This window comes from Pelophylax lessonae (assembly GCF_965119305.1).
Source record: "Pelophylax lessonae genome assembly, chromosome: 4".
NCBI classification, from domain to species: domain Eukaryota; kingdom Metazoa; phylum Chordata; class Amphibia; order Anura; family Ranidae; genus Pelophylax; species Pelophylax lessonae.
The window spans coordinates 362,399,199-362,425,759 of NC_138771.1; positions in this window are offsets into that span (position 1 = coordinate 362,399,199).

Genomic DNA, 26,561 nt, shown 5'->3' on the forward strand with positions numbered 1-26,561 from the left:
TCCTCAGTTGTCATCTGTTGTCATCCGTTTTTGGTCAGTTTTTCATCTGTTGTCATCCGTTTTCATCAGTTGTCATCCGTTTTCATCCGTTTTTCGTCAGTTGTCATCCGTCTTTCGTCAGTTGTCATCAGTTTTTGTCAGTTGTCATCCGTTTTTTACCCATTTTTCATCCGTTTTTCGTCAGTCGTCATCCTTTTTTCATCCGTTGTCATCCGTTTTCATCCGTTGTCATCCATTTTTCGCCAGTTGTCATCCGTTTTTCGTCAGTTGTCATCCGTCTTTCAATTATTTTTCGTCAGTTGTCATCCGTTTTCATCCATTTTTTGTCAGTTGTCATCTGTTTTCCGTCAGTTGTCATCCGTTTTCATCCTTTTTTCATCCGTTTTTCCTCAGTTGTCATCTGTTGTCATCCGTTTTTAGTCAGTTTTTCATCTGTTGTCATCCGTTTTCATCAGTTGTCATCCGTTTTCATCCATTTTTCGTCAGTTGTCATGCGTTTTCGTCAGTTGTCATCCGTTTTTCGTCAGTTGTCATCCGTTTTTCATCCTTTTTTCATCCGTTTTTCCTCAGTTGTCATCTGTTGTCATCCGTTTTTCATCCGTTTATAGTCAGTTTTTCATCTGTTGTCATCCGTTTTCATCAGTTGTCATCCTTTTTCATCCACTTTTTGTCAGTTGTCATCCGTTTTTCATGCATTTTTCCTCAGTTGTCATCTGTTGTCATCCGTTTTTCATCCGTTTTTAGTCAGTTTTTCATCCGTTGTCATCCGTTTTTCATCCGTTTTTATCCGTTTTTCGTCCGATCCATTTTTTTGACGGATGAAAAATAGGGTATTTATCCATTCAAAAAAATGGACATTGACGGAAGCGGATGAAAACGGATGTTAACTGATGATCATCCTTTGTCATCTATTCTTACATAGAGATACATTGATGTCCATTTTTCATCCGTCAACGGATGGATGAAAAACGGACAGCATGTGTGAAAGGGGCCTAAAGTAGGTCAGTGTAGTGGTTAGTGTAATGGTTGGGTAGATCAGTGTAGTGGTTAGGTAGGTCAGTGTAGTGGTTAGGCTGGTCAGTGTAGTGGTTAGTTAGGTCAGTGTAGTGGTTAGGTAGGTTACTAAAGTGGTTAGTGTATTGGTTAGGTAGGTCAGTGTAAAGGTTAGTGTAGTGGTTAAGTAGGTCAGTATAATGGTTAGGGTGGTTAAGTAGGTAAGTGTAGTGGTTAGATTATTTTCTTTTGGCTGACCCAACACACACCTAAAAAGAGAGAGTGTATGGAAGGATATGCAATGTATGGAGGGATATACAGTGTACAGAGGGAAATACAGTGTATAGAGTGATATGCAGTGGGCAGCCCAACACGCGCCTCGTAAAAGTTCAAGTCTCCAACAACCCTAAAGCTGGTCCAACACACACCAAAAATATAAAAATACTTGCCTCCAACCTCCCCTATAGCCAGTCCACAGCATGCCTAAGAAAAGTACCAGCCTCCAACCTCCACCTATAGCTGGTCCAACAAATGCCTGAAAACAAGTAGCAGCCTGAAAACCTCTTCTTTAGCTTATCCAACACTAACCTAAAAAGAAAGATACTGGCCTCCAACCTCCCCTATAGCCAGTCCAGCACACGCCCAATAAAAATTCAAGCCTCCAACCTCCATATACAGTAGCAGGTCCAACACAAACCTACAATATAAAAAAATACTGGCCTCCAACCACCCCTATAGCCAGTCCAACACACGGCACCAACCTCTTCTTTTAGCCGATCCAACACACACCTAGAAAGAAAAATATTGGCCCCCAAGCTCCCCTATAGCCAGTCAAACAAACGCCTAATAACACGCCTAAACACTAATATTGTAGTGGTCAGTGTAGTGGTTAGATAGGACAGTGTAGTGTAGAGGTCAGTGTAGTGGTTAGATAGGACAGTGTAGTGTAGAGGTCAGTGTAGTGGCTAAGTAGGTCAGTATAGAGGCCAGGTAGGTCAGTGTAGTGGTCAGGTAGGTCAGTGTAGCAGTTAGATTAGTGTAGTGGTGGGGGAGGTTAGTGTAGTGGTCAGTGTAATGATTAGGTAGGTCAGTGCAGTGGTCAGTGCACTGGTTAAGTAGGTCAGTGTAGTGGTTAGGTAAGTCAGTGCAGTGGTCAGTGTAGTGGTTAGGCCCCTTTCACACATACGGTCCATTCAGTTCATCAGCTCAGTCACGTCAAAATGTATCAGTTTTTCATCAGTTTTTCGTCAGTTGTCATCCGTTTTTCGTCAGTTGTCATCAGTTTTTTGTCAGTGGTCATCCGTTTTTTTACCAATTTTTCATCCGTTTTTCGTCAGTCGTCATCCTTTTTTCATCCGTTGTCATCAGTTGTCATCCATTTTTCGTCCGTTGTCATCCGTTTTTCATCAGTTGTCATCCGTCTTTCAATTATTTTTCGTCAGTTGTCATCTGTTGTCATCCGTTTTCATCAGTTGTCATCCGTTTTCATCCATTTTTCGTTAGTTGTCATCCGTTTTTCGTCAGTTGTCATCCGTTTTTCATCCTTTTTTCATCCGTTTTTCCTCAGTTGTCATCTGTTGTCATCCGTTTTTCATCCGTTTTTAGTCAGTTTTTCATCTGTTGTCATCCGTTTTCATCCGCTTTCATCCGTTTTTCGTCAGTTGTCATCCGTTTTTCGTCAGTTGTCATCCGTTTTTCATCCATTTTTCCTCAGTTGTCATCTGTTGTCATCCGTTTTTCATCCGTTTTTAGTCAGTTTTTCATCCGTTGTCATCCGTTTTTCATCCGTTTTTATCCATTTTTCGTCCGATCCATTTTTTTGACGGATGAAAAATAGGGTATTTATCCATTCAAAAAAATGCACATTGACGGAAGCGGATGAAAACGGATGTTAACTGATGATCATCCTTTGTCATCTATTTTTACATAGAGATACATTGATGTCCATTTTTTATCCGTCAACGGATGGATGAAAAACGGACAGCATGTGTGAAAGGGGCCTAAATTAGGTCAGTGTAGTGGTTAGTGTAATGGTTGGGTAGATCAGTGTAGTGGTTAGGTAGGTCAGTGTAGTGGTTAGTTAGGTCAGTGTAGTGGTTAGGTAGGTTACTAAAGTGGTTAGTGTATTGGTTAGGTAGGTCAGTGTAAAGGTTAGTGTAGGGGTTAAGTAGGTCAGTATAATGGTTAGGGTGGTTAAGTAGGTAACTGTAGTGGTTAGATTATTTTCTTTTGGCTGACCCAACACACACCTAAAAAGAGAGAGTGTATGGAAGGATATGCAATGTATGGAGGGATATGCAGTGTACGGAGGGAAATACAGTGTATAGAGTGATATGCAGTGGGCAGCCCAACACGCGCCTCGTAAAAGTTCAAGTCTCCAACAACCCTAAAGCTGGTCCAACACACACCAAAAATATAAAAATACTTGCCTCCAACCTCCCCTATAGCCAGTCCACAGCATGCCTAAGCAAAGTACCAGCCTCCAACCTCCACCTATAGCTGGTCCAACAAATGCCTGAAAACAAGTAGCAGCCTCCAACCTCTTCTTTAGCTTATCCAACACTAACCTAAAGAGAAAGATACTGGCCTCCAACCTCCCCTATAGCCAGTCCAACACACGGCACCAACCTCTTCTTTTGGCCAATCCAACACACACCTAGAAAGAAAAATATTGGCCTCCGACCTCCCCTAGAGCCAGTCCAACAAACGCCTAATAACATGCCTAAACACTAATATTGTAGTGGTCAGTGTAGTGGTTAGTATGCTCAGTGTAGTGGTCAGGTAGGTCAGTGTAGTGGTTAGGTAGGTCAGTGTAGTGGTTAGGTAGGTCAGTGTAATGGTTTGATAGGTCAGTGTAGTGGAAAGTGTAGTGTAGAGGTTAGTGTAGTGGTTAGGTAGGTGAGTGTAGTTGTTTGGGTGGTTAGTGTAGTGGTTAGGCAAGTCAGCGTAGTGGTAAGATTGGACAGTGTAGTGGTCAGGTAGGTCCGTGTAGTGGTTTGATAGATCGGTATAGTGGTTAGATAGGACAGTGTAGTGTAGAGGTCAGTGTAGCGGTTAGATAGGACAGTGTAGTGTAGAGGTCAGTGTAGTGGCTAAGTAGGTCAGTATAGAGGCCAGGTAGGTCAGTGTAGTGGTCAGGTAGGTCAGTGTAGCAGTTATATTAGTGTAGTGGTGGGGGAGGTTAGTGTAGTGGTCAGTGTAATGATTAGGTAGGTCAGTGCAGTGGTCAGTGCACTGGTTAAGTAGGTCAGTGTAGTGGTTAGGTAAGTCAGTGCAGTGGTCAGTGTAGTGGTTAGGCCCCTTTCACACATACGGTCCATTCAGTTCATCAGCTCAGTCACGTCAAAATGTATCAGTTTTTCATCCGTTTTTCGTCAGTTGTCATCCGTTTTTTCGTCAGTTGTCATCAGTTTTTTGTCAGTTGTCATCCGTTTTTTTACCCATTTTTCATCCGTTTTTCGTCAGTCGTCATCCTTTTTTCATCCGTTGTCATCCATTTTTCATCAGTTGTCATCCGTTTTTCGTCAGTTGTCATCCGTCTTTCAATTATTTTTCGTCAGTTGTCATCCGTTTTTCATCAGTTGTCATCCATTTTTCATCCTTTTTTCATCCGTTTTTCCACAGTTGTCATCTGTTGTCATCCGTTTTTCATCCGTTTTTAGTCAGTTTTTCATCTGATGTCATCCATTTTCATCAGTTGTCATCCGTTTTCATCCATTTTTCGTCAGTTGTCATCTGTTTTTCGTCAGTTGTCATCCATTTTTCATCCGTTTTTCCTCAGTTGTCATCTGTTGTCATCCGTTTTTCATACGTTTTTAGTCAGTTTTTCATCCGTTGTCATCCGTTTTTCATCCATTTTTCGTCAGTTGTCATCCGTTTTTCATCCTTTTTTCATCCGTTTTTCCTCAGTTGTCATCTGTTGTCATCCGTTTTTCATCCGTTTATAGTCAGTTTTTCATCTGTTGTCATCCGTTTTCATCAGTTGTCATCCGTTTTCATCCATTTTTCGTCAGTTGTCATCCGTTTTTCGTCAGTTGCCATCCGTTTTTCATGCATTTTTCCTCAGTTGTCATCTGTTGTCATCCGTTTTTCATCCATTTTTAGTCAGTTTTTCATCCGTTGTCATCCGTTTTTCATCCGTTTTTATCCGTTTTTCGTCCGATCCATTTTTTTGACGGATGAAAAATAGGGTATTTATCCATTCAAAAAAATGGACATTGACGGAAGCGGATGAAAACAGATGTTAACTGATGATCATCCTTTGTCATCTATTTTTACATAGAGATACATTGATGTCCATTTTTCATCCCTCAACGGATGGATGAAAAACGGACAGCATGTGTGAAAGGGGCCTAAAGTAGGTCAGTGTAGTGGTTAGTGTAATGGTTAGGTAGGTCAGTGTAGTGGTTAGGCTGGTCAGTGTAGTGGTTAGCTAGGTCAGTGTAGTGGTTAGGTAGGTTACTAAAGTGGTTAGTGTATTGGTTAGGTAGGTCAGTGTAAAGGTTTGTGTAGGGGTTAAGTAGGTCAGTATAATGGTTAGGGTGGTTAAGTAGGTAACTGTAGTGGTTAGATTATTTTCTTTTGGCTGACCCAACACACACCTAAAAAGAGAGAGTGTATGGAAGGATATGCAATGTATGGAGGGATATGCAGTGTACGGAGGGAAATACAGTGTATAGAGTGATATGCAGTGGGCAGCCCAACACGCGCCTCGTAAAAGTTCAAGTCTCCAACAACCCTAAAGCTGGTCCAACACACACCAAAAATATAAAAATACTTGCCTCCAACCTCCCCTATAGCCAGTCCACAGCATGCCTAAGAAAAGTACCAGCCTCCAACCTCCACCTATAGCTGGTCCAACAAATGCCTGAAAACAAGTAGCAGCCTGAAAACCTCTTCTTTAGCTTATCCAACACTAACCTAAAAAGAAAGATACTGGCCTCCAACCTCCCCTATAGCCAGTCCAGCACACGCCCAATAAAAATTCAAGCCTCCAACCTCCATATACTGTAGCAGGTCCAACACAAACCTACAATATAAAAAATACTGGCCTCCAACCTCCCCTATAGCAAGTCCAACACACACCTTAGAAAAGTATCAGCCTCCAACCTCTTCTTTTAGCCAATTTTACACTGACCTAAAATTAAAAATACTGGCCTCCAACCACCCCTATAGCCAGTCCAACACACGGCACCAACCTCTTCTTTTAGCCAATCCAACACACACCTAGAAAGAAAAATATTGGCCTCCGACCTCCCCTATAGCCAGTCCAACAAATGCCTAATAACATGCCTAAACACTAATATTGTAGTGGTCAGTGTAGTGGTTAGTATGCTCAGTGTAGTGGTCAGGTAGGTTAGTGTAGTGGTTAGGTAGGTCAGTGTAGTGGTTAGGTAGGTCAGTGTAGTGGTTAGGTAGGTCAGTGTAGTGGTTAGGTAGGTCAGTGTAGTGGTTAGGTAGGTCAGTGTAGTGGAAAGTTTAGTGTAGAGGTGAGTGTAGTTGTTTGGGTGGTCAGTGTAGTGGTTAGGCAAGTCAGCATAGTGGTTAGATTGGACAGTGTAGTGGTCAGGTAGGTCAGTGTAGTGGTTAGATAGGACAGTGTAGTGTAGAGGTCAGTGTAGTGGTTAGATAGGGCAGTGTAGTGTAGATGTCAGTGTAGTGGTTAGATAGGACAGTGTAGTGTAGAGGTCAGTGTAGTGGCCAGGTAGGTCAGTGTAGTGGTCAGGTAGGTCAGTGTAGCAGTTAGATTAGTGTAGTGGTGGGGGAGGTTAATGTAGTGGTCAGTTTAATGATTAGGTAGGTCAGTGCAGTGGTCAGTGCACTGGTTAAGTAGGTCAGTGTAGTGGTTAGATAAGTCAGTGCAGTGGTTAGATAAGTCAGTGCAGTGGTAAGTGTAATGGTTAGGCCCCTTTCAAACATAGGGTCCGTTCAGTTCATCAGTTCAGTCACATCAAAATGTATCCATTTTTCATTTGTTTTTCATCCATTTTTCATCTGTTTTTCGTCAGTTGTCATCCATGTTTCGTCAGTTGTCATCCATGTTTCGTCAGTTGTCATCCATTTTCGTCAGTTGTCATCCATTTTTGTCAGTTGTCATCCATTTTTCGTCAGTTGTAATCCATTTTTTTGTTAGTTGTCATCCGCTTTTCATCTGTTTTTTACCCATTTTTCATCATCTGTTATCCGTTTTTCATCCATTTACCATCCATTTTTCATCAGTTGTCATCAGTTTTCGTCAGTTGTCATCCATTTTCATCAGTTGTCATCCATTTTCCATCCATTTTTCGTCAGTTGTCATCCGATTTTCATCCGTTTTTATCCATTTTTTTGTCGGATGAAAAATAGGGTATTTATCCATTAAAAAAATGGACATTGATGGAAGCGGATGAAAACGGATGTTAACAGATGATCATCCTTTGTCATCCATTTTTACATAGAGATACATTGATGTCCATTTTTCATCTGTCAACGGATGGATGAAAAACGGACAGCATGTGTGAAAGGGGCCTAAAGTAGGTCAGTGTAGTGGTCAGTGTAATGGTTGGGTAGATCAGTGTAGTGGTTAGGTAGGTCAGTGTAGTGGTTAGGCTGGTCAGTGTAGTGGTTAAGTAGCTCAGTGTAGTGGTTAGTAAGGTCAGTGTAGTGGTTAGGTAGGTTACTATAGTGGTTAGTGTATTGGTTAGGTAGGTCAGTATAATGGTTAGGGTGGTTAAGTAGGTAACTGTAGTGGTTAGATTATTTTCTTTTGGCTGATCCAACACACACCTAAAAAAGAGAGAGTGTATGGAAGGATATGCAGTGTATGGAGGGATATTCAGTGTATGGAGGGATATTCAGTGTATGGAGGGATATTCAGTGTATTGAGGGATATTCAGTGTATGGAGGGATATTCAGTGTATGGAGGGATATGCAATGTATGGAGGGATATGTAATGTATGGAGGGATATGCAGTGTACAGAGGGAAATACAGTGTATAGAGTGATATGCAGTAAACAGCCCAACACGCGCCTCGTAAAAGTTCAAGTCTCCAACAACCCTAAAGCTGGTCCAACACACACCAAAAATATAAAAATGCTTGCCTCCAACCTCCCCTATAGCGAGTCCACAGCATGCCTAAGAAAAGTACCAGCCTCCAACCTCCACCTATAGCTGGTCCAACAAATGCCTGAAAAAGAGTAGCAGCCTCCAACCTCTTCTTTAGCTTATCCAACACTAACCTAAAAAGAAAGATACTGCCCTCCAACCTCCCCTATAGCCAGTCCAGCACACGCCCAATAAAAATTCAAGCCTCCAACCTCCATATACTGTAGCAGGTCCAACACAAACCTACAATATAATAAAATACTGGCCTCCAACCTCCCCTATAGCAAGTCCAACACACACCTTAGAAAAGTATCAGCCTCCAACCTCTTCTTTTGGCCAATTTTACACTGACCTAAAATTAAAAACACTGGCCTCCAACCACCCCTATAGCCAGTCCAACACACGGCACCAACCTCTTCTTTTAGCCGATCCAACACACTCCTAGAAAGAAAAATATTGGCCCCCAACCTCCCCTATAGCCAGTCAAACAAACGCCTAATAACACGCCTAAACACTAATATTGTAGTGGTCAGTGTAGTGGTTAGATAGGACAGTGTAGTGTAGAGGTCAGTGTAGTGGTTAGATAGGACAGTGTAGTGTAGAGGTCAGTGTAGTGGCTAAGTAGGTCAGTATAGAGGCCAGGTAGGTCAGTGTAGTGGTCAGGTAGGTCATGGTAGCAGTTAGATTAGTGTAGTGGTGGGGGAGGTTAGTGTAGTGGTCAGTGCACTGGTTAAGTAGGTCAGTGTAGTGGTTAGGTAAGTCAGTGCAGTGGTCAGTGTAATGGTTAGGCCCCTTTCACACATACGGTCCGTTCAGTTCATCAGTTCAGTCACGTCAAAATGTATCAGTTTTTCATCCGTTTTTCATCCATTTTTCATCTGTTTTTCATCAGTTGTCGTCCATTTTTCGTCAGTTGTCATCCGTTTTTCGTCAGTTGTCATCCATTTTTCGTCCGTTGTCATCCATTTTTCATCCGTTTTTACCCATTTTTCATCCGTTTTTACCCATTTTTCATCCGTTTTCCGTCAGTTGTCATCCGTTTTCATCCGTTTTTCATCAGTTTTCATCATTTTTTCATCCGTTTTTCGTCAGTTGTCATCTGTTGTCATCCGTTTTTAGTCAGTTTTTCATCCGTTTTTCATCCGTTGTCATCCGTTTTTATCCGTTTTTTGTCCGATCCCTTTTTTTGACGTATGAAAAATAGTGCATTTATCCGTTTAAAAAAATGGACATTGACGGAAGCGGATGAAAACGGATGTTAACTGATGATCATCCTTTGTCATCTATTCTAACACAGAGATACATTGATGTCCATTTTTCATCCGTCAACGGATGGATGAAAAACGGACAGCATGTGTGAAAGGGGCCTAAAGTAGGTCAGTGTAGTGGTTAGTGTAATGGATGGGTAGATCAGTGTAGTGGTTAGGTAGGTCAGTGTAGTGGTTAGGTAGGTCACTATAGTCATTAGTGTATTGGTTAGGTAGGTCAGTGTAGTGGTTAAGTAGGTCAGTATAATGGTTAGGGTGGTTAAGTAGGTAAGTGTAGTGGTTAGATTATTTTCTTTTGGCTGATCCAACACACACCTACAAAAGAGAGAGTGTATGGAAGGATATGCAGTGTATGGAGGGATATTCAGTGTATGGAGGGATATTCAGTGTATTGAGGGACATTCAGTGTATGGAGGGATATTCAGTGTATGGAGGGATATTCAGTGTATGGAGGGATATGCAGTGTACAGAGGGAAATACAGTGTATAGGGTGATATGCAGTGGACAGCCCAACACGCTCCTCGCAAAAGTTCAAGTCTCCAACAACCCTAAAGCTGGTCCAACACAAACCAAAAATATAAAAATATTTGCCTCCAACCTCCCCTATAGCCAGTCTACAGCATGCCTAAGAAAAGTACCAGCCTCCAACCTCCACCTATAGCTGGTCCAACAAATGCCTGAAAACAAGTAGCAGCCTCCAACCTCTTCTTTAGCTTATCCAACATTAACCTAAAAAGAAAGATACTGGCCTCCAACCTCCCCTATAGCCAGTCCAACACACGCCTAATAAAAATTCAAGCCTCCAACCTCCATATACTGTAGCAGGTCCAACACACACCTAAAATATAATAAAATACTGGCCTCCAACCTCCCCTATAGCAAGTCCAACACAGACCTTAGAAAAGTATCAGCCTCCAACCTCTTCTTTTGGCCAATTTTACAATGACCTAAAATTAAAAATACTGGCCTCCAACCTCCCCTATAGCCAGTCCAACACACGGCACCAACCTCTTCTTTTGGCCAATCCAACACAAACCTAGAAAGAAAAATATTGGCCTCTGACCTCCCCTATAGCCAGTCCAACAAACGCCTAATAACACGCCTAAACACTAATATTGTAGTGGTCAGTGTAGTGGTTAGTATGCTCAGTGTAGTGGTCATGTAGGTTAGTGTAGTGGTTAGGTAGGTCAGTGTAGTGGTTAGGTAGGTCAGTGTAGTGGTTAGGTAGGTCAGTGTAATGGTTTGATAGGTCAGTGTAGTGGAAAGTGTAGTGTAGAGGTTAGTGTAGAGGTTAGGTAGGTGAGTGTAATTGTTTGGGTGGTCAGTGTAGTGGTTAGGCAAGTCAGCGTAGTGGTTAGATTGGACAGTGTAGTGGTCAGGTAGGTCAGTGTAGTGGTTAGATAGGACAGTGTAGTGTAGAGGTCCAGTGTAGTGGTTAGATAGGGCAGTGTAGTGTAGATGTCAGTGTTGTGGTTAGATAGGACAGTGTAGTGTAGAGGTCAGTGTAGTGGCTAAGTAGGTCAGTATAGAGGCCAGGTAGGTCAGTGTAGTGGTCAGGTAGGTCAGTGTAGCAGTTAGATTAGTGTAGTGGTGGGGGAGGTTAATGTAGTGGTCAGTTTAATGATTAGGTAGGTCAGTGCAGTGGTCAGTGCACTGGTTAAGTAGGTCAGTGTAGTGGTTAGATAGGTCAGTGTAGTGGTTAGATAAGTCAGTGCAGTGGTAAGTGTAATGGTTAGGCCCCTTTCAAACATACGGTCCGTTCAGTTCATCAGTTCAGTCACGTCAAAATGTATCCATTTTTCATCCATTTTTCATCCATTTTTTATCTGTTTTTCGTCAGTTGTCATCCATGTTTTGTCAGTTGTCATCCGTTTTTTGTCAGTTGTCATCCGCTTTTCATTTGCTTTTTTACCCATTTTTCATCATTTGTCATCCGTTTTTCATCCATTTATCATCCATTTTTCGTCAGTTGTCATCCATTTTCATCAGTTGTCATCCATGTTCCATCCATTTTTCGTCAGTTGTCATCCGTTTTTCATCCGTTTTTATCCGTTTTTTTGTCGGATGAAAAATAGGGTATTTATCCATTAAAAAAATGGACATTGACGGAAGCGGATGAAAACGGATGTTAACAGATGATCATCCTTTGTCATCCATTTTTACATAGAGATACATTGATGTCCATTTTTCATCTGTCAGCAGATGGATGAAAAACGGACAGCATGTGTGAAAGGGGCCTAAAGTAGGTCAGTGTAGTGGTTAATGTAATGGTTGGGTAGATCAGTGTAGTGGTTAGGTAGGTCAGTGTAGTGGTTAGGCTGGTCAGTGTAGTGGTTAGTTAGGTCAGTGTAGTGGTTAGGTAGGTTACTAAAGTGGTTAGTGTATTGGTTAGGTAGGTCAGTGTAAAGGTTAGTGTAGGGGTTAAGTAGGTCAGTATAATGGTTAGGGTGGTTAAGTAGGTAACTGTAGTGGTTAGATTATTTTCTTTTGGCTGACCCAACACACACCTAAAAAGAGAGAGTTTATGGAAGGATATGCAATGTATGGAGGGATATGCAGTGTACAGAGGGAAATACAGTGTATAGAGTGATATGCAGTGGGCAGCCCAACACGCGCCTCGTAAAAGTTCAAGTCTCCAACAACCCTAAAGCTGGTACGACACACACCAAAAATATAAAAATACTTGCCTCCAACCTCCCCTATAGCCAGTCCACAGCATGCCTAAGAAAAGTACCAGCCTCCAACCTCCACCTATAGCTGGTCCAACAAATGCCTGAAAAGAAGTAGCAGCCTCCAACCTCTTCTTTAGCTTATCCAACACTAACCTAAAAAGAAAGATACTGGCCTCCAACCTCCCCTATAGCCAGTCCAGCACACGCCCAATAAAAATTCAAGCCTCCAACCTCCATATACTGTAGCAGGTCCAACACAAACCTACAATATAAAAAAATACTGGCCTCCAACCTCCCTGATAGCAAGTCCAACACACACCTTAGAAAAGTATCAGCCTCCAACCTCTTCTTTTGGCCAATTTTACACTGACCTAAAATTAAAAATACTGGCCTCCAACCACCCCTATAGCCAGTCCAACACACGGCACCAACCTCTTCTTTTAGCCGATCCAACACACACCTAGAAAGAAAAATATTGGCCTCTGACCTCCCCTATAGCCAGTCCAACAAACGCCTAATAACACGCCTAAACACTAATATTGTAGTGGTCAGTGTAGTGGTTAGTAAGCTCAGTGTAGTGGTCAGGTAGGTCAGTGTAGTGGTTAGGTAGGTCAGTGTAGTGGTTAGGTAGGTCAGTGTAGTGGTTAGGTAGGTCAGTGTAGTGGTTAGATAGGTCAGTGTAGTGGAAAGTGTAGTGTAGAGGTTAGTGTAGAGGTTAGGTAGGTGAGTGTAGTTGTTTGGGTGGTCAGTGTAGTGGTTAGGCAAGTCAGCATAGTGGTTAGATTGGACAGTGTAGTGGTCAGGTAGGTCAGTGTAGTGGTTAGATAGGACAGTGTAGTGTAGAGGTCAGTGTAGTGGTTAGATAGGGCAGTGTAGTGTAGATGTCAGTGTAGTGGTTAGATAGGACAGTGTAGTGTAGAGGTCAGTGAAGTGGCCAGGTAGGTCAGTGTAGTGGTCAGGTAGGTCAGTGTAGCAGTTAGATTAGTGTAGTGGTGGGGGAGGTTAATGTAGTGGTCAGTTTAATGATTAGGTAGGTCAGTGCAGTGGTCAGTGCACTGGTTAAGTAGGTCAGTGTAGTGGTTAGATAAGTCAGTGCAGTGGTTAGATAAGTCAGTGCAGTGGTAAGTGTAATGGTTAGGCCCCTTTCAAACATACGGTCCGTTCAGTTCATCAGTTCAGTCACGTCAAAATGTATCCGTTTTTCTTTTGTTTTTCATCCATTTTTCATCTGTTTTTCGTCAGTTGTCATCCATGTTTCGTCAGTTGTCATCCGTTTTCGTCAGTTGTCATCTGTTTTTCGTCAGTTGTCATCCGTTTTTTGTCAGTTGTCATCCGCTTTTCATCTGTTTATTACCCATTTTTCATCATCTGTCATCCGTTTTTCATCCATTTACCATCCATTTTTCATCAGTTGTCATCAGTTTTCGTCAGTTGTCATCCATTTTCATCAGTTGTCATCCATTTTCCATCCATTTTTCGTCAGTTGTCATCCGATTTTCATCCGTTTTTATCCGTTTTTTTGTCAGATGAAAAATAGGGTATTTATCCATTTAAAAAATGGACATTGACGGAAGCGGATGAAAACGGATGTTAACAGATGATCATCCTTTGTCATCCGTTTTTACATAGAGATACATTGATGTCCATTTTTCATCTGTCAACGGATGGATGAAAAACGGACAGCATGTGTGAAAGGGGCCTAAAGTAGGTCAGTGTAGTGGTCAGTGTAATGGTTGGGTAGATCAGTGTAGTGGTTAGGTAGGTCAGTGTAGTGGTTAGGCTGGTCAGTGTAGTGGTTAGGTAGGTTACTATAGTGGTTAGTGTATTGGTTAGGTAGGTCAGTATAATGGTTAGGGTGGTTAAGTAGGTAACTGTAGTTGTTAGATTATTTTCTTTTGGCTGATCCAACACACACCTAAAAAAGAGAGAGTGTATGGAAGGATATGCAGTGTATGGAGGGATATTCAGTGTATGGAGGGATATTCAGTGTATGGAGGGATATTCAGTGTATGGAGGGATATTCAGTGTATGGAGGGATATTCAGTGTATGGAGGGATATGTAATGTATGGAGGGATATGTAATGTATGGAGGGATATGCAGTGTACAGAGGGAAATACAGTGTATAGGGTGATATGCAGTAAACAGCCCAACACGCGCCTCATAAAAGTTCAAGTCTCCAACAACCCTAAAGCTGGTCCAACACACACGAAAAATATAAAAATGCTTGCCTCCAACCTCCCCTATAGCCAGTCCACAGCATGCCTAAGAAAAGTACCAGCCTCCAACCTCCACCTATAGCTGGTCCAACAAATGCCTGAAAACAAGTAGCAGCCTCCAACCTCTTCTTTAGCTTATCCAACACTAACCTAAAAAGAAAGATACTGCCCTCCAACCTCCCCTATAGCCAGTCCAGCACACGCCCAATAAAAATTCAAGCCTCCAACCTCCATATACTGTAGCAGGTCCAACACAAACCTACAATATAATAAAATACTGGCCTCCAACCTCCCCTATAGCAAGTCCAACACACACCTTAGAAAAGTATCAGCCTCCAACCTCTTCTTTTGGCCAATTTTACACTGACCTAAAATTAAAAATACTGGCCTCCAACCACCCCTATAGCCAGTCCAACACACGGCACCAACCTCTTTTTTTAGCCGATCCAACACACTCCTAGAAAGAAAAATATTGGCCCCCAACCTCCCCTATAGCCAGTCAAACAAACGCCTAATAACACGCCTAAACACTAATATTGTAGTGGTCAGTGTAGTGGTTAGATAGGACAGTGTAGTGTAGAGGTCAGTGTAGTGGTTAGATAGGACAGTGTAGTGTAGAGGTCAGTGTAGTGGCTAAGTAGGTCAGTATAGAGGCCAGGTAGGTCAGTGTAGTGGTCAGGTAGGTCATGGTAGCAGTTAGATTAGTGTAGTGGTGGGGGAGATTAGTGTAGTGGTCAGTGCACTGGTTAAGTAGGTCAGTGTAGTGGTTAGGTAAGTCAGTGCAGTGGTCAGTGTAATGGTTAGGCCCCTTTCACACATACGGTCCGTTCAGTTCATCAGTTCAGTCACGTCAAAATGTATCAGTTTTTCATCCGTTTTTCATTCATTTTTCATCTGTTTTTCATCAGTTGTCGTCCATTTTTCGTCAGTTGTCATCCGTTTTTCGTCAGTTGTCATCCATTTTTCGTCCGTTGTCACCCATTTTTCATCCGTTTTTACCCATTTTTCATCCGTTTTTACCCATTTTTCATCCGTTTTCCGTCAGTTGTCATCCGTTTTCATCCGTTTTTCATCAGTTTTCATCCATTTTTCATCCGTTTTTCGTCAGTTGTCATCTGTTGTCATCCGTTTTTCACCCGTTTTTAGTCAGTTTTTCATCCGTTTTTCGTCAGTTGTCATCCGTTTTTCGTCAGTTGTCATCAGTTTTTTGTCAGTTGTCATCCGTTTTTTTACCCATTTTTCATCCGTTTTTCGTCAGTCGTCATCCTTTTTTCATCCGTTGTCATCCGTTGTCATCCATTTTTCGTCAGTTGTCATCCGTTTTTCGTCAGTTGTCATCCGTCTTTCAATTATTTTTCGTCAGTTGTCATCTGTTGTCATCCGTTTTCGTCAGTTGTCATCCGTTTTCATCCATTTTTCGTTAGTTGTCATCCGTTTTTCATCAGTTGTCATCCGTTTTTCATCCTTTTTTCATCCGTTTTTCCTCAGTTGTCATCTGTTGTCATCCGTTTTTCATCCGTTTTTAGTCAGTTTTTCATCTGATGTCATCCGTTTTCATCAGTTGTCATCCGTTTTCATCCATTTTTCGTCAGTTGTCATCCGTTTTTCGTCAGTTGTCATACATTTTTCATCCGTTTTTCCTCAGTTGTCATCTGTTGTCATCCGTTTTTCATACGTTTTTAGTCAGTTTTTCATCCGTTGTCATCCGTTTTTCATCCGTTTTTCGTCAGTTGTCATCCGTTTTTCATCCTTTTTTCATACGTTTTTCCTCAGTTGTCATCTGTTGTCATCCGTTTTTCATCCGTTTTTAGTCAGTTTTTCATCTGTTGTCATCCGTTTTCATCAGTTGTCATCCGTTTTCATCCATTTTTCGTCAGTTGTCATCCATTTTTCGTCAGTTGTCATCCGTTTTTCATGCATTTTTCCTCAGTTGTCATCTGTTGTCATCCGTTTTTCATCCGTTTTTAGTCAGTTTTTCATCCGTTGTCATCCGTTTTTCATCCGATTTTATCCGTTTTTCGTCCGATCCATTTTTTTGACGGATGAAAAATAGGGTATTTATCCATTCAAAAAAATGGACATTGACGGAAGCGGATGAAAACGGATGTTAACTGATGATCATCCTTTGTCATCTATTCTTACATAGAGATACATTGATGTCCATTTTTCATCCGTCAACAGATGGATGAAAAACGGACAGCATGTGTGAAAGGGGCCTAAAGTAGGTCAGTGTAGTGGTTAGTGTAATGGTTGGGTAGATCAGTATAGTGGTTAGGTAGGTCAGTGTAGTGGTTAGGCTGGTCAGTGTAGTGGTTAGTTAGGTCAGTGTAGTGGTTAGGTAGGTTACTAAAGTGGTTAGTGTATTGGTTAGGTAGGTCAGTGTAAAGGTTAGTGTAGTGGTTAAGTAGGTCAGTATAATGGTTAGGGTGGTTAAGTAGGTAACTGTAGTGGTTAGATTATTTTCTTTTGGCTGACCAAACACACACCTAAAAAGAGAGAGTGTATGGAAGGATATGCAATGTATGGAGGGATATGCAGTGTACGGAGGGAAATACAGTGTATAGAGTGATATACAGTGTACAGAGGGAAATACAGTGTATAGAGTGATATGCAGTGGGCAGCCCAACACGCGCCTCGTAAAAGTTCAAGTCTCCAACAACCCTAAAGCTGGTCCAACACACACCAAAAATATAAAAATACTTGCCTCCAACCTCCCCTATAGCCAGTCCACAGCATGCCTAAGAAAAGTACCAGCCTCCAACCTCCACCTATAGCTGGTCCAACAAATGCCTGAAAACAAGTAGCAGCCTCCAACCTCTTCTTTAGCTTATCCAACATTAACCTAAAAAGAAAGATACTGGCCTCCAACCTCCCCTATAGCCAGTCCAGCACACGCCTAATAAAAATTCAAGCCTCCAACCTCCATATACTGTAGCAGGTCCAACACACACCTAAAATATAATAAAATACTGGCCTCCAACCTCCCCTATAGCAAGTCCAACACAGACCTTAGAAAAGTATCAGCCTCCAACCTCTTCTTTTGGCCAATTTTACAATGACCTAAAATTAAAAATACTGGCCTCCAACCTCCCCTATAGCCAGTCCAACACACGGCACCAACCTCTTCTTTTGGCCAATCCAACACAAACCTAGAAAGAAAAATATTGGCCTCTGACCTCCCCTATAGCCAGTCCAACAAACGCCTAATAACACGCCTAAACACTAATATTGTAGTGGTCAGTGTAGTGGTTAGTATGCTCAGTGTAGTGGTCATGTAGGTTAGTGTAGTGGTTAGGTAGGTCAGTGTAGTGGTTAGGTAGGTCAGTGTAGTGGTTAGGTAGGTCAGTGTAATGGTTTGATAGGTCAGTGTAGTGGAAAGTGTAGTGTAGAGGTTAGTGTAGAGGTTAGGTAGGTGAGTGTAATTGTTTGGGTGGTCAGTGTAGTGGTTAGGCAAGTCAGCGTAGTGGTTAGATTGGACAGTGTAGTGGTCAGGTAGGTCAGTGTAGTGGTTAGATAGGACAGTGTAGTGTAGAGGTCCAGTGTAGTGGTTAGATAGGGCAGTGTAGTGTAGATGTCAGTGTAGTGGTTAGATAGGACAGTGTAGTGTAGAGGTCAGTGTAGTGGCTAAGTAGGTCAGTATAGAGGCCAGGTAGGTCAGTGTAGTGGTCAGGTAGGTCAGTGTAGCAGTTAGATTAGTGTAGTGGTGGGGGAGGTTAATGTAGTGGTCAGTTTAATGATTAGGTAGGTCAGTGCAGTGGTCAGTGCACTGGTTAAGTAGGTCAGTGTAGTGGTTAGATAGGTCAGTGTAGTGGTTAGATAAGTCAGTGCAGTGGTAAGTGTAATGGTTAGGCCCCTTTCAAACATACGGTCCGTTCAGTTCATCAGTTCAGTCACGTCAAAATGTATCCATTTTTCATCCATTTTTCATCCATTTTTTATCTGTTTTTCGTCAGTTGTCATCCATGTTTTGTCAGTTGTCATCCGTTTTCGTCAGTTGTCATCCGTTTTTCGTCAGTTGTCATCCGTTTTTTGTCAGTTGTCATCCGCTTTTCATTTGCTTTTTTACCCATTTTTCATCATTTGTCATCCGTTTTTCATCCATTTATCATCCATTTTTCGTCAGTTGTCATCCATTTTCATCAGTTGTCATCCATGTTCCATCCATTTTTCGTCAGTTGTCATCCGTTTTTCATCTGTTTTTATCCGTTTTTTTGTCGGATGAAAAATAGGGTATTTATCCATTAAAAAAATGGACATTGACGGAAGCGGATGAAAACGGATGTTAACAGATGATCATCCTTTGTCATCCATTTTTACATAGAGATACATTGATGTCCATTTTTCATCTGTCAGCAGATGGATGAAAAACGGACAGCATGTGTGAAAGGGGCCTAAAGTAGGTCAGTGTAGTGGTTAATGTAATGGTTGGGTAGATCAGTGTAGTGGTTAGGTAGGTCAGTGTAGTGGTTAGGCTGGTCAGTGTAGTGGTTAGTTAGGTCAGTGTAGTGGTTAGGTAGGTTACTAAAGTGGTTAGTGTATTGGTTAGGTAGGTCAGTGTAAAGGTTAGTGTAGGGGTTAAGTAGGTCAGTATAATGGTTAGGGTGGTTAAGTAGGTAACTGTAGTGGTTAGATTATTTTCTTTTGGCTGACCCAACACACACCTAAAAAGAGAGAGTTTATGGAAGGATATGCAATGTATGGAGGGATATGCAGTGTACGGAGGGAAATACAGTGTATAGAGTGATATGCAGTGGGCAGCCCAACACGCGCCTCGTAAAAGTTCAAGTCTCCAACAACCCTAAAGCTGGTACGACACACACCAAAAATATAAAAATACTTGCCTCCAACCTCCCCTATAGCCAGTCCACAGCATGCCTAAGAAAAGTACCAGCCTCCAACCTCCACCTATAGCTGGTCCAACAAAGGCCTGAAAAGAAGTAGCAGCCTCCAACCTCTTCTTTAGCTTATCCAACACTAACCTAAAAAGAAAGATACTGGCCTCCAACCTCCCCTATAGCCAGTCCAGCACACGCCCAATAAAAATTCAAGCCTCCAACCTCCATATACTGTAGCAGGTCCAACACAAACCTACAATATAAAAAAATACTGGCCTCCAACCTCCCTGATAGCAAGTCCAACACACACCTTAGAAAAGTATCAGCCTCCAACCTCTTCTTTTGGCCAATTTTACACTGACCTAAAATTAAAAATACTGGCCTCCAACCACCCCTATAGCCAGTCCAACACACGGCACCAACCTCTTCTTTTAGCCGATCCAACACACACCTAGAAAGAAAAATATTGGCCTCTGACCTCCCCTATAGCCAGTCCAACAAACGCCTAATAACACGCCTAAACACTAATATTGTAGTGGTCAGTGTAGTGGTTAGTAAGCTCAGTCTAGTGGTCAGGTAGGTCAGTGTAGTGGTTAGGTAGGTCAGTGTAGTGGTTAGGTAGGTCAGTGTAGTGGTTAGGTAGGTCAGTGTAGTGGTTAGATAGGTCAGTGTAGTGGAAAGTGTAGTGTAGAGGTTAGTGTAGAGGTTAGGTAGGTGAGTGTAGTTGTTTGGGTGGTCAGTGTAGTGGTTAGGCAAGTCAGCATAGTGGTTAGATTGGACAGTGTAGTGGTCAGGTAGGTCAGTGTAGTGGTTAGATAGGACAGTGTAGTGTAGAGGTCAGTGTAGTGGTTAGATAGGGCAGTGTAGTGTAGATGTCAGTGTAGTGGTTAGATAGGACAGTGTAGTGTAGAGGTCAGTGAAGTGGCCAGGTAGGTCAGTGTAGTGGTCAGGTAGGTCAGTGTAGCAGTTAGATTAGTGTAGTGGTGGGGGAGGTTAATGTAGTGGTCAGTTTAATGATTAGGTAGGTCAGTGCAGTGGTCAGTGCACTGGTTAAGTAGGTCAGTGTAGTGGTTAGATAAGTCAGTGCAGTGGTTAGATAAGTCAGTGCAGTGGTAAGTGTAATGGTTAGGCCCCTTTCAAACATACGGTCCGTTCAGTTCATCAGTTCAGTCACGTCAAAATGTATCCGTTTTTCTTTTGTTTTTCATCCATTTTTCATCTGTTTTTCGTCAGTTGTCATCCATGTTTCATCAGTTGTCATCCGTTTTCGTCAGTTGTCATCTGTTTTTCGTCAGTTGTCATCCGTTTTTTGTCAGTTGTAATCCGCTTTTCATCTGTTTATTACCCATTTTTCATCATCTGTCATCCGTTTTTCATCCATTTACCATCCATTTTTCATCAGTTGTCATCAGTTTTCGTCAGTTGTCATCCATTTTCATCAGTTGTCATCCATTTTCCATCCATTTTTCGTCAGTTGTCATCCGATTTTCATCCGTTTTTATCCGTTTTTTTGTCAGATGAAAAATAGGGTATTTATCCATTTAAAAAATGGACATTGACGGAAGCGGATGAAAACGGATGTTAACAGATGATCATCCTTTGTCATCCGTTTTTACATAGAGATACATTGATGTCCATTTTTCATCTGTCAACGGATGGATGAAAAACGGACAGCATGTGTGAAAGGGGCCTAAAGTAGGTCAGTGTAGTGGTCAGTGTAATGGTTGGGTAGATCAGTGTAGTGGTTAGGTAGGTCAGTGTAGTGGTTAGGCTGGTCAGTGTAGTGGTTAGGTAGGTTACTATAGTGGTTAGTGTATTGGTTAGGTAGGTCAGTATAATGGTTAGGGTGGTTAAGTAGGTAACTGTAGTTGTTAGATTATTTTCTTTTGGCTGATCCAACACACACCTAAAAAGAGAGAGTGTATGGAAGGATATGCAGTGTATGGAGGGATATTCAGTGTATGGAGGGATATTCAGTGTATGGAGGGATATTCAGTGTATGGAGGGATATTCAGTGTATGGAGGGATATTCAGTGTATGGAGGGATATGCAATGTATGGAGGGATATGTAATGTATGGAGGGATATGTAATGTATGGAGGGATATGCAGTGTACAGAGGGAAATACAGTGTATAGGGTGATATGCAGTAAACAGCCCAACACGCGCCTCATAAAAGTTCAAGTCTCCAACAACCCTAAAGCTGGTCCAACACACACGAAAAATATAAAAATGCTTGCCTCCAACCTCCCCTATAGCCAGTCCACAGCATGCCTAAGAAAAGTACCAGCCTCCAACCTCCACCTATAGCTGGTCCAACAAATGCCTGAAAACAAGTAGCAGCCTCCAACCTCTTCTTTAGCTTATCCAACACTAACCTAAAAAGAAAGATACTGCCCTCCAACCTCCCCTATAGCCAGTCCAGCACACGCCCAATAAAAATTCAAGCCTCCAACCTCCATATACTGTAGCAGGTCCAACACAAACCTACAATATAATAAAATACTGGCCTCCAACCACCCCTATAGCCAGTCCAACACACGGCACCAACCTCTTTTTTTAGCCGATCCAACACACTCCTAGAAAGAAAAATATTGGCCCCCAACCTCCCCTATAGCCAGTCAAACAAACGCCTAATAACACGCCTAAACACTAATATTGTAGTGGTCAGTGTAGTGGTTAGATAGGACAGTGTAGTGTAGAGGTCAGTGTAGTGGTTAGATAGGACAGTGTAGTGTAGAGGTCAGTGTAGTGGCTAAGTAGGTCAGTATAGAGGCCAGGTAGGTCAGTGTAGTGGTCAGGTAGGTCATGGTAGCAGTTAGATTAGTGTAGTGGTGGGGGAGATTAGTGTAGTGGTCAGTGCACTGGTTAAGTAGGTCAGTGTAGTGGTTAGGTAAGTCAGTGCAGTGGTCAGTGTAATGGTTAGGCCCCTTTTACACATACGGTCCGTTCAGTTCATCAGTTCAGTCACGTCAAAATGTATCAGTTTTTCATCCGTTTTTCATTCATTTTTCATCTGTTTTTCATCAGTTGTCGTCCATTTTTCGTCAGTTGTCATCCGTTTTTCGTCAGTTGTCATCCATTTTTCGTCCGTTGTCATCCATTTTTCATCCGTTTTTACCCATTTTTCATCCGTTTTTACCCATTTTTCATCCGTTTTCCGTCAGTTGTCATCCGTTTTCATCCGTTTTTCATCAGTTTTCATCCATTTTTCATCCGTTTTTCGTCAGTTGTCATCTGTTGTCATCCGTTTTTCACCCGTTTTTAGTCAGTTTTTCATCCGTTTTTCGTCAGTTGTCATCCGTTTTTCGTCAGTTGTCATCAGTTTTTTGTCAGTTGTCATCCGTTTTTTTACCCATTTTTCATCCGTTTTTCGTCAGTCGTCATCCTTTTTTCATCCGTTGTCATCCGTTGTCATCCATTTTTCGTCAGTTGTCATCCGTTTTTCGTCAGTTGTCATCCGTCTTTCAATTATTTTTCGTCAGTTGTCATCTGTTGTCATCCGTTTTCGTCAGTTGTCATCCGTTTTCATCCATTTTTCGTTAGTTGTCATCCGTTTTTCATCAGTTGTCATCCGTTTTTCATCCTTTTTTCATCCGTTTTTCCTCAGTTGTCATCTGTTGTCATCCGTTTTTCATCCGTTTTTAGTCAGTTTTTCATCTGATGTCATCCGTTTTCATCAGTTGTCATCCGTTTTCATCCATTTTTCGTCAGTTGTCATCCGTTTTTCGTCAGTTGTCATACATTTTTCATCCGTTTTTCCTCAGTTGTCATCTGTTGTCATCCGTTTTTCATACGTTTTTAGTCAGTTTTTCATCCGTTGTCATCCGTTTTTCATCCGTTTTTCGTCAGTTGTCATCCGTTTTTCATCCTTTTTTCATACGTTTTTCCTCAGTTGTCATCTGTTGTCATCCGTTTTTCATCCGTTTTTAGTCAGTTTTTCATCTGTTGTCATCCGTTTTCATCAGTTGTCATCCGTTTTCATCCATTTTTCGTCAGTTGTCATCCATTTTTCGTCAGTTGTCATCCGTTTTTCATGCATTTTTCCTCAGTTGTCATCTGTTGTCATCCATTTTTCATCCGTTTTTAGTCAGTTTTTCATCCGTTGTCATCCGTTTTTCATCCGATTTTATCCGTTTTTCGTCCGATCCATTTTTTTGACGGATGAAAAATAGGGTATTTATCCATTCAAAAAAATGGACATTGACGGAAGCGGATGAAAACGGATGTTAACTGATGATCATCCTTTGTCATCTATTCTTACATAGAGATACATTGATGTCCATTTTTCATCCGTCAACAGATGGATGAAAAACGGACAGCATGTGTGAAAGGGGCCTAAAGTAGGTCAGTGTAGTGGTTAGTGTAATGGTTGGGTAGATCAGTATAGTGGTTAGGTAGGTCAGTGTAGTGGTTAGGCTGGTCAGTGTAGTGGTTAGTTAGGTCAGTGTAGTGGTTAGGTAGGTTACTAAAGTGGTTAGTGTATTGGTTAGGTAGGTCAGTGTAAAGGTTAGTGTAGTGGTTAAGTAGGTCAGTATAATGGTTAGGGTGGTTAAGTAGGTAACTGTAGTGGTTAGATTATTTTCTTTTGGCTGACCAAACACACACCTAAAAAGAGAGAGTGTATGGAAGGATATGCAATGTATGGAGGGATATGCAGTGTACGGAGGGAAATACAGTGTATAGAGTGATATACAGTGTACAGAGGGAAATACAGTGTATAGAGTGATATGCAGTGGGCAGCCCAACACGCGCCTCGTAAAAGTTCAAGTCTCCAACAACCCTAAAGCTGGTCCAACACACACCAAAAATATAAAAATACTTGCCTCCAACCTCCCCTATAGCCAGTCCACAGCATGCCTAAGAAAAGTACCAGCCTCCAACCTCCACCTATAGCTGGTCCAACAAATGCCTGAAAACAAGTAGCAGCCTGAAAACCTCTTCTTTAGCTTATCCAACACTAACCTAAAAAGAAAGATACTGGCCTCCAACCTCCCCTATAGCCAGTCCAGCACACGCCCAATAAAAATTCAAGCCTCCAACCTCCATATACTGTAGCAGGTCCAACACAAACCTACAATATAAAAAAATACTGGCCTCCAACCTCCCCTATTGCAAGTCCAACACACACCTTAGAAAAGTATCAGCCTCCAACCTCTTCTTTTGGCCAATTTTACACTGACCTAAAATTAAAAATACTGGCCTCCAACCACCCCTATAGCCAGTCCAACACACGGCACCAACCTCTTCTTTTAGCCGATCCAACACACACCTAGAAAGAAAAATATTGGCCCCCAACAAACCCTATAGCCAGTCAAACAAACGCCTAATAACACGCCTAAACACTAATATTGTAGTGGTCAGTGTAGTGGTTAGATAGGACAGTGTAGTGTAGAGGTCAGTGTAGCGGTTAGATAGGACAGTGTAGTGTAGAGGTCAGTGTAGTGGCTAAGTAGGTCAGTATAGAGGCCAGGTAGGTCAGTGTAGTGGTCAGGTAGGTCAGTGTAGCAGTTAGATTAGTGTAGTGGTGGGGGAGGTTAGTGTAGTGGTCAGTGTAATGATTAGGTAGGTCAGTGCAGTGGTCAGTGCACTGGTTAAGTAGGTCAGTGTAGTGGTTAGGTAAGTCAATGCAGTGGTCAGTGTAGTGGTTAGGCCCCTTTCACACATACTGTCCATTCAGTTCATCAGTTCAGTCACGTCAAAATGTATCAGTTTTTCATCCGTTTTTCGTCAGTTGTCATCCGTTTTTCGTCAGTTGTCATCAGTTTTTTGTCAGTTGTCATCCGTTTTTTTTACCCATTTTTCATCCGTTTTTCGTCAGTCGTCATCATTTTTTCATCCGTTTTCATCCGTTGTCATCCATTTATCGTCAGTTGTCATCCGTTTTTCGTCAGTTGTCATCCGTTTTTCGTCAGTTGTCATCCGTTTTTCATCCATTTTTCATCCGTTTTTCCTCAGTTGTCATCTGTTGTCATCCGTTTTTAGTCAGTTTTTCATCTGTTGTCATCCGTTTTCATCAGTTGTCATCCATTTTCATCCGTTTTTCGTCAGTTGTCATCCGTTTTTCGTCAGTTGTCATCAGTTTTTTGTCAGTTGTCATCCGTTTTTTACCCATTTTTCATCCGTTTTTCGTCAGTCGTCATCCTTTTTTCATCCGTTGTCATCCGGTTTCATCCGTTGTCATCCATTTTTCGTCAGTTGTCATCCGTTTTTCGTCAGTTGTCATCCGTCTTTCAATTATTTTTCGTCAGTTGTCATCCATTTTCATCCATTTTTCGTCAGTTGTCATCCGTTTTCCGTCAGTTGTCATCCGTTTTTCATCCTTTTTTCATCCGTTTTTCCTCAGTTGTCATCTGTTGTTATCCGTTTTTCATCCGTTTTTAGTCAGTTTTTCATCTGTTGTCATCCGTTTTCCTCAGTTGTCATCCGTTTTCATCCATTTTTCGTCAGTTGTCATGCGTTTTTCGTCAGTTGTCATCCGTTTTTCATCAGTTGTCATCCGTTTTTCATCCTTTTTTCATCCGTTTTTCCTCAGTTGTCATCTGTTGTCATCCGTTTTTCATCCGTTTATAGTCAGTTTTTCATCTGTTGTCATCCGTTTTCATCAGTTGTCATCCGTTTTCATCCATTTTTCGTCAGTTGTCATCCGTTTTTCGTCAGTTGTCATCCGTTTTTCATCCATTTTTCATCCGTTTTTCCTCAGTTGTCATCTGTTGTCATCCGTTTTTCATCCATTTTTAGTCAGTTTTTCATCCGTTGTCATCCGTTTTTCATCCGTTTTTATCCGTTTTTCGTCCGATCCATTTCTTTGACGGATGAAAAATAGGGTATTTATCCATTCAAAAAAATGGACATTGACGGAAGCGGATGAAAACGGATGTTAACTGATGATCATCCTTTGTCATCTATTTTTACATAGAGATACATTGATGTCCATTTTTCATCCGTCAACGGATGGATGAAAAACGGACAGCATGTGTGAAAGGGGCCTAAAGTAGGTCAGTGTAGTGGTTAGTGTAATGGTTGGGTAGATCAGTGTAGTGGTTAGGTAGGTCAGTGTAGTGGTTAGGCTGGTCAGTGTAGTGGTTATTTAGGTCAGTGTAGTGGTTAGGTAGGTTACTAAAGTGGTTAGTGTATTGGTTAGGTAGGTCAGTGTAAAGGTTAGTGTAGGGGTTAAGTAGGTCAGTATAATGGTTAGGGTGGTTAAGTAGGTAACTGTAGTGGTTAGATTATTTTCTTTTGGCTGACCCAACACACACCTAAAAAGAGAGAGTGTATGGAAGGATATGCAATGTATGGAGGGATATGCAGTGTACGGAGGGAAATACAGTGTATAGAGTGATATGCAGTGGGCAGCCCAACACGCGCCTCGTAAAAGTTCAAGTCTCCAACAACCCTAAAGCTGGTCCAACACACACCAAAAATATAAAAATACTTGCCTCCAACCTCCCCTATAGCCAGTCCAGCACACGCCCAATAAAAATTCAAGCCTCCA